We start from the raw sequence: 9,152 nt of genomic DNA on the forward strand, positions 1-9,152 counted from the left end.
TGCACGTCAAAAGTTCGATGACCGCAAAACTATAGGATTATGTCTGTCCTACTGGGCTTGACAACTATCGCGGGAATCGAGCCCAAATAGTATCCAGAACCACAGAACTTGAGCCCTGAGTAAAGTATGTGAGAAATGCGAATATCTTTAGAAAATGCATTGGAACTTAAGTGAATTGGACCTTTTGCTTATGGGCGGAAATTGAAGAATTTAGACCGTCAGATTCTCACCGAACTTCACCCGTGGATCAGGGAAATTTCTCTGCACATATCAGTATACTTGTGGCCCCGATCGAGTAACAACGACCATCGATCTGATACTGGTCCTCCACGATCGATCCGCTAATCCGATTGAACCGAAATCATAACCTAGCTTAAATCCACGGTTAGGGAACTTGCTCTATGACGTAGGTGCGAAATGGACCTTCTTAAGGGCCCTATTTGTCAGAAATAGGCACCCTTTGGTTATAACCTAAGTATACCACGGCCCTGGGGCCATTGACATCAGTTCTGGGCCCATTTAAAGCCTTAAACCACCCCATCTCTCCCTCATACGAATTTTCTAAAAACCCTAGGAGATAGAAGAGAGAAAAGAAGAGAAAAGAGTGAGGAGAAGAGAAAGTTTGGGAGATCATGGCAGTGTTTCTCTCCCACGACTACATGCACTAGATCGCCTTTCCACATCGCTACACGACCCATTTCAACTGCGATTTGAGTAAGAAATCATAACCCTAATCTTGTTTTAAAAATCCAAATAAGATAATCAACAAAATAGCTAACTTATTTCATTGTTTAGGTGTCGCCGTTCTGTTTTCGGGAACATAAAGGTGCAGACTATAAACGTTTAAGTTATGGTTTTCAAAGCTTTCGATGTTAGCAATGATTTATGTGTGACTTGATTGCTGCCATATGATCTTGGTTACGACGTTTTTGATAAATTATTCGTGTGTGTGAACTATGTTGAAATAAGATGCATTCCATGTGTTTGTTGAAATGTTTAAATGGTTGTGAAATCCTGATTTGTGCTTGTCATGATTTCTAATTTAAGATCCATGTATGTTATTTGCTTTATAGCAGATGTTGTGTAATGAATTGAGATAGTACATGCCGTAACTAATTTAGTATATGTATTTAGTAAGGTGTAGTCTAAGTGTTTGATAAAATGTCTAAATGAGAATTTGTTGATGGTTTATATTTAATAAGAGTATTGAGTTGGGATTCTCAATTACCTTATCTATATGTATAACTTCCTTCATGTAGTCAAATTTTGATTACCCAATTTATGGATGGAATGCAATTAATTGGTAACATGTTCAATGTGTTGACAAAATGCTTAAATGAGCGTTGTATTTGAATTGTTTGTTAAATGTTGTTATGAGTGTCACATGTGTTCTGCCTATTGCACTTGAGTAAGATTGGACCCATACCCTGGCCCAGGCAATCGGTAATAATTCTCGTTTGAGGGCAGAATTAGTCTCTCCACATTTGATACGTCTAGTAAATTTGAGTCATACGACGATTGTTGACAGTGGTTAGGCCACGTGGAGTGCTTATGCGCTTTATATTGATTAATTTAGCATGTGCTCATACCAATCGAACTTATCCAACAAAACCGACTGGCCTATTATGTGTTTACCATGTATGGACATCCCTACTTGAATCTAAGGTTGTAACGCCCTGAAATTCGAGGGTCGAGCATAACTCAGCTCCCGAGTTCCAAAACATCACTTATGCAACATATTTAATGATGGATGTATGTTGTCTGTATTAGTGCATAAAACATGGAATAGATTGAGCCAAATAGCACATATAATTCAGGGATAAGTGAAGAAAGCAAGCGGAAGACTTATAGAAATATGTGTACAAGTGTGAATCCCTGAAGTACAAATACATACCGGGTCGTAATGAAAGTGTTGCTATCAAAATTACAAGTATCAAAATTACATCATTTAATTCCCAAAAGAAATCCCAGCATCCCGCGCATCAGAACGAGGCTCACTAGAACCCATCTAAAAACTGCATAAAAGAGAAAGCAGCCTCATCATCATCCATCTCCCACTCTGCCTCAGAGGTCGCATCCGCATCTGCAACATCAGCAGCTAAGACAGAGTCTGGTGGGTGTTTAACACCACCCAAGAACGTGGGACTGAGTGATCAACTCAGTGGAACAATAAAGCACAGGTTAACATGTTATCAGTTCAATCAAGCAGTAATGATAAAGAAGAACAATTAAACATGCCCTAAGTACTCTTGTTAATGCAGGGACGTATGCAGAATGATGCGTGCCCTCACGCGTACACCCTCAGCGTCTTCATCTTACGTTACGCATGACACCACCTCAAAGTGCGCCACATCTACAAAGCACATGCAAATGCGGTGCATGAACATGATTACCAAGTTGTTATTAGTCCTTTTCATACAGCAGGATTGGGAAGCTAAGATACATTCCTCATATCACCATCCAAACAGTGATCCATTCTAGGGTCGTCAGTCCTAGATATCTCATACGATCATATGGTTTGAGGTCATTGCAAAGGGCTCGTCACCAATCAATGCATGCTTATCATACCATCGTTACTACACTAAGGCTCCTCACCTCAATGCGGTATCCAGGTATGCTCGAGGTTACTACAAAGGGCTCATCACCAATCAATGTAGGCCGACAGCGTGAATATAGTGTCCCATACCACCATAATCGGCTCACGAGTTTGGTTGCTCACTGGTCACTACGAGGAGGCTCGTCACCCCAGCATAGGCCGACAGCTCGACCATGGTGTCCCATACCACCATGTCCGGCTCATGAGTCTTAGCGGATCAAGGTACCATGGTTAATAGGATTTCATCGGTAAGTTGGGTATCCTAGATTCAAACAGTAGCGTCCATACATGGTGAACATACATCGGACAATCGGGTTACTTGACGAACTCGACTAGCACGAGCGCACGTTGGGTTAAACGATATAAAGTGCGCAAACACTCTGTGTGGCCAAACCACTGCCGACAACTCTAATACGACTCGGGTTTGTCTAATACGTCCTACGTGGCGAAAGCAACCTCAGCCACGATCTTAAGGCCAATTACCGATTTTCTGGACTAATGCATAGTCCCACACACATTACACTACAATAGATATTCGTATTGAATGTAGAACAGTAAAAGAACAACAACTCAAACCATGTGGTACTCAAACATTTGAAGAATATCAACTTAACATGAATGTAAGCATAAGTAATGCTTGAAATTTAACAACAAGGAATATAACTTGCATGAAGGAAATCATACACACTAGTGGGAGAGTTGAGAATCGCTTCTCAACGCCCATACTAGGTTGAAATATCACACTTTAGATCATTCAGACATTTCTACAAACACTTAGAATACATAAAACAACATACATGACGTATGTTGAAATACATGCATTTGGACAATTCCTTTTACCAAGGAGTTGTCGCACATACATCTAGCATACATACACGACAGATAATCATGGCAATCACATGTTCATAATTTATACGCATACGGTACTTTATACATACACATAGAATACACAAATCTCAATATAATGCATGCACATCAGGAACACAAAGTAAACATAACATTTGGCATGTGAAATCTCATCCATAACAAGAATAAATCATTCGCTGGCATTGAAAGCCTTGAAAACCATAACCTATACACTTAAAGTCCGCACCTTAAGCCAGAAGAGAACACCGAACTGATTTCAGACGATGTGTCTTCGTCAATGGCGATAGAATACCCTAAAGCAAGAATAGAAATGAGATACAACAACACCAAGACTATTCTAAGCTCTAACACAGATTAGGGTTAGGTTAACTTACCCAAAGATGAACTCAGAATCGTCAGAATAACGATTCAAAGTGAAGGTTCAAGGATGAAGAAGAACAGGAAAGAATCTAAGATGATTCACCAACTTCTCTCTCACTTTCTCTTTCCAAGCTAGGGTTAGGAAATTCGTATGGAAAAGAGAGCTAGGGTTTTAAGGACTATAAATAGGGCTAATATTAATGAAAATAACCCCAGGGCCAAGGTATACTTAGGGTATAACCAAAACCGGCCTCTCACGATCCAACGAAGCACTTCTGGTGGGCCTATTACCACGAAAGGTCGGACTTAAGCTCACTGACCATGGATCTAGGTCAAGCTGAGTTTTCGTACCGACCGGATCTTCAGATCAACCGTGGCGGACCACACTCAATTCAACGGTCACTGAATCTCGATCAGGTCCACAAGCACAAGGACATGCCTGGGCCACCTTCCCTGATCAGAGAGTGAAATTGGGTCAGAATCCAACGGTCAGATTGCTTAAAATTATTGCGCAAGCGACACGACTCAGATCTCATAAAAGCTCATTTAAGTTCCAACCGTTCTCACACTCTTCACTCCGGACTCAATCAAATCGACCCAGAACATCATCTGGACTTGATTTTCGAGGTGATGGTCAAGCCCAACATGATGACCGCAACAGCCTAAGATCATCGCTATCGGACTTTCGACGTGCAGTCCAGGTCCGATCTAGAACTTTCAAAAATTCTCAAGAACAACTGGATTTAGCGATGGATCCCAGATTTCAGAGTAACATAGCGCTAACTAATCTACAAGTTTTGAGTCATGCAGATCCAATTTAAAGTGATTGATGCAAATTTCACAAGCAATCGAGTATAGCGTTAATTACCCCAAAAATAACTACTAAGGAAAGAATAGCACAAAATTTTCAGGGTCATTACAAAGGTACCACTTACCTATGTAAAGACCCGTTTCAACCATGGTACCTTATTCTGCTAAGACTCATGAGCCGGGCATGGTGGTATGGGACACCGTGTTCGAGCTGTCGGCCTACACTAGGGTGACTAGGCTCCTCGTAGTGACCAGTGAGCAACCCAAACTTATAAGTCGAATATGGTAGTATGGGACACCATATTCAAGTTGTTGGCCTATGCTAAGGTGACGAGCCTCCCCATAGTGACCTCGAGTATAAACTCTTAAATTTGTCATCGACTACTTTACATTAAGGGGTGATGCCCTACAACTTGCCTATCATATGTTGTTAACTAGGATTGACGACCCTAGATTGATCCTTTATTTGGGTAAATGATTTAAAGGGAGGTATCTTAGCTTCCCAAATCTATTATATGAATAAGCCTAATTAAGAACCCGGCTAACACGACCATGCACCACATTACATGTGCCTTTGTAGATGAAGGGCACAATTAGGGAGTTGGACATGCCCGAATGGCTGATGTTGTCGCTTGTGAGGGAGCTTTGTGTGAGTGCATGCATCATTACTGCACTTCATTCTTGCATTAACTAGAGTATTTAGGAAGTGATTGTTGTATTGCTTTATCATTACTGCTTGATTGAATTGATAACATGTTAACCTTTGCCTTATAGTACCATTGAGTTGATCACTCACTCCCACTCTAGGATGGTATTTTAAAACACCAACCAGACTCTGTTATAGATGCAGGTGATGAGGATGTGTATGCAGCGGAGTTGGACTTCGTAGATGAGGAGGAAGAGTTCTCCTATGTTCAGCTCTCTGGCAGGTTTATGTAGACCTCGTGCTGCTTCGATGGGATTACAGGCATACATGGATTAGTCGGACCTTTACCTTTTAACATTTTGTTTATTTTAAAATGACACTTATATGTATTCAACCTAGTACATATTCATAATCCGATTTGTGAAACACTTTCATATGTTAATACACGTACTTAAGACTTTCGTTTGCTTAATTTAATTGTGCCTGGAGTATGATATGTTGATTTAGTATAATCCCTCTTATGTTTAATGTAGTAATATGAACAACATGTAAATATCATTATCTATGTTACATAAGTGATGTGTTGGATCTCGGGAGTTGAGCTTTGCTCAACCCTCAAAATTCGTGGCATTATAAATATATGAGAGGCCTATGTGGTGAGGCCATTATGATGTGTAAACCTAATATGATGTATATAGTAATGTTTATGATGCCCAACTATTGTCCTAGCTAGTATAAGGCCTTGGGCCCCCATCATGAGATAGATTCTGTGGGCCTTGCCTTGGGAGAAATGATGGTTAAATGTCCACATTGTAAAAGCAATGGTGGTTAAATGCCCACCTTGTAATCCTCACTAGGGCCCATTGTTAGGCCCACTCTCATCTCCCCTTGTTGTGGACTAACCCAAATTAATGGGCCCCCACTAGTACAAGTATGATCCATCTCACCTTTTTGGGCTATCCCAAATTATTGGGCCCCCACTAATGCTAGCCCATTTATATCTTTTAGGCCTCATTGATAGCCCAGTTGGCTTTATAATAGGGTGGGTAAGGAAGCCCACTTATTATGTGATTCACCCTTGCTTAAGATGGATGAATATGTGGTATTAGATTTGGTATATCCACTATTGAGGACCGATCTTCACATTATAGATCAGATCTGTTGTCCTTCTGTGGACCCCGCTTTATTTATAGGCCAATTATCGATTCCAACTATGAGTATGTGATAGCATAGCATCATGATACATGCCCATACACATCATCTGCATGCTTATTATGAGGAGTGACTGATTATAGCATTATGCCATTGGGCAGGTTGTTTATGGGACTCCATGATAGACGAAGTTGTCCCACATGAGCACGCAGTACACGCAGGATTGATGCATGACTGGATTGTGTGACTCATGCATCTTGCATTATGTGTTATGATTACTATATGCCCTACCGACATCAGGGCTGTAGCCTCCACAGGTATAGCGTGGTCGGCAGGATTGGACACCGAAAATACTTGTTAAAGCACACAAGCCTCATACATGTCCCAAGGTGAAAGTCCTCAAACCCTTATGGTACCAAGAGGATGCTCCAACGTTGAGACTAAGTGGAGGTAAGAGCGCACGAGTGCCAAATACCGTTAAGCCACATCTCCCACTGTGTCGTGGTCGGTTGGAAGGGGGTGTGGCCTTACCCGCCTAAGGGTTGGGGGCAATGCTAGGTTAAGTCTAACCAGCTCGTAAATGGGTCCGCTACCAACATGCCGGGTAGATATTGGCAGACTATTAGTCAGGCGGGTAGTGAGGTCTCTTCCACTTGCATGGTTGCGTGTCTAGTTGGGGCGGCGATCTGGTGTAGAGTGTATTAGACCCGGTGATATCCCAGAGATAAGTTGTATTAATATATGGATTCAGATGAGGACTAACATGCTTGAGCTGCATCTCACATATGACAGTGGCCATGTAGGCCTTGCATCTCATGGCCTTGGCGTGCCGATAACATTCACGTCTTGTATCACATAGCCTTGGTACGATTGATACCGCATTACTCTGATATTGCATACTTGCATTTCTACCTTTCGCACACACTTTCACCACCCTCTAAGCTTTTTATAAGCTTATACACAACTGTTGCATGTAGGCGATGTAAGGAGATAACTAAGCAGGAGTAGGAGCATGTAGCCGAGCTTTTGGAGTGCTGATATTATCATTGTATTTCCCTTATGCATTGTACCTTAAAGATTTTGATTATAGTGGATTTTGTGATGGTGTTCTTGTTATTGTTCATAGGTATGCTTATTATGAAACAAATTTATATTGAAAATCCTCCTTGTTGGATCCCAGGATCAGAACCTGGTATATGGGTGCCGGGGCCGAGAATAGGGTACTATGGAAGCTGTCGGCGCTAGATTTGACAATCAGGAATTTTGTGAGCCCGGTTTCCGAGTTTAGGGCATGACAGTAGATCTTTCAAAAATTTAGCATATGAAGGTATTTGTTTAATGACATCCAGTAGAGGAATATTGACCTTCACTTGCTTAAGTACCTCTACAATATCTTAAGAGTTAGAGAGAGGTTTTAGTGCAATCAACCGTTGAGGGAATAACACAATCGACTTACTTTGAGGTTCTGGTTCTAACCCACGCAGAGCATTACTAAGTCTATCATTCTCAATTTCTTTTAGGTCCTTAGGTATTTCAACCCTCGCTGGAATGGTTTTGTCAATAATTTTCCCACTCCTAAGAGTATTGATAAACTTAGCTTGCTCCATCTGATTTGAAGAGCTTGGGTCACTTATTTCATATTGCGGTTTTGGATTGGGGAGGGGTTGGGCTGGAAGCATCCCTTTCTCCCCATTCGCTAAGTGGACTAAATCTTTTGAATTGATGATGCAAACATTCTCATTTTTGTTTTGAGATCTTGGAATGCTTACACCGTATTTTGGTTGAATAGCTCTTAGTTTTACATGAACTTTTGAATCATATCCTCTTAAGGCTTCTTTTGATTTAATAGTGTAAGGGCCTCTTGTGGGTTAGTCGTTTGTCCATTCCTCCAACTAAAATTTGAGTAGTTCCTCCAGCTAGAGTTGTATGTATTTGAGGTAGGTCCTCTGAAAGGTCTTTGGTAATTATTTACGGCATTTGATTGATCATTCAATATCTCTTGAAAAGTAGGAATTGTTGGGCAATTCTCAGTTGTATGCATGTTACAAGTACAAACACCACAAACAACTTCTACAGCCTTTTCGGGTTCTACCTTTTTAAGTTCCATGGCCTCGATTTTTCTTATGAGTTTGGTCATTCTTACATTTATATCATCTTCCTCTTTTAAAACATAAATTCCTCCCATTTCCTTTGATTGAGTAAGCTTAAAAGTAGTAGTTCTTGCGAAGGTATCCCATGATTACGCGTTTTCAGCAAGTTTATCAAAATAATCTCACACATCATCGGTTTCTTTGTTCATGAATTCTCCATTATACATCATCTCCACAAATTGGCTCATGAGTGAGGTCAATCCCTCATAGAAAAAGCTTGTTATACGCCATATTTCATAGCCATATTGTGGACATGAATTTATGAGTTCCTTAAATCGCTCCCAACATTGGAAGGTTTCATCCTCTTTTTGTGCATAATTCATGATTGCTTTCCTTAAGGTATTTGTTTTATGATAGGGGAAGAACTTTTTAAGGAACTCCCTTATAATCTCAGCCCATGCGCCAATGGACCTTGGTCTTAAGGAATATAACCATGACTTAGTCTTTTCTTTCAAAGGGAAAGGAAACAATTTCAGTCTAACTGTGTCCTCAGACACGTTTGGGAAGTGTAATGTAGATATTATCTCATTGAACTCTTTCATATGCAAGTATAGACTTTCAGATTCTAGTC

This window comes from Magnolia sinica, chromosome 7 (genome assembly GCF_029962835.1).
Source record: "Magnolia sinica isolate HGM2019 chromosome 7, MsV1, whole genome shotgun sequence".
Taxonomy (NCBI): Eukaryota; Viridiplantae; Streptophyta; class Magnoliopsida; order Magnoliales; family Magnoliaceae; genus Magnolia; species Magnolia sinica.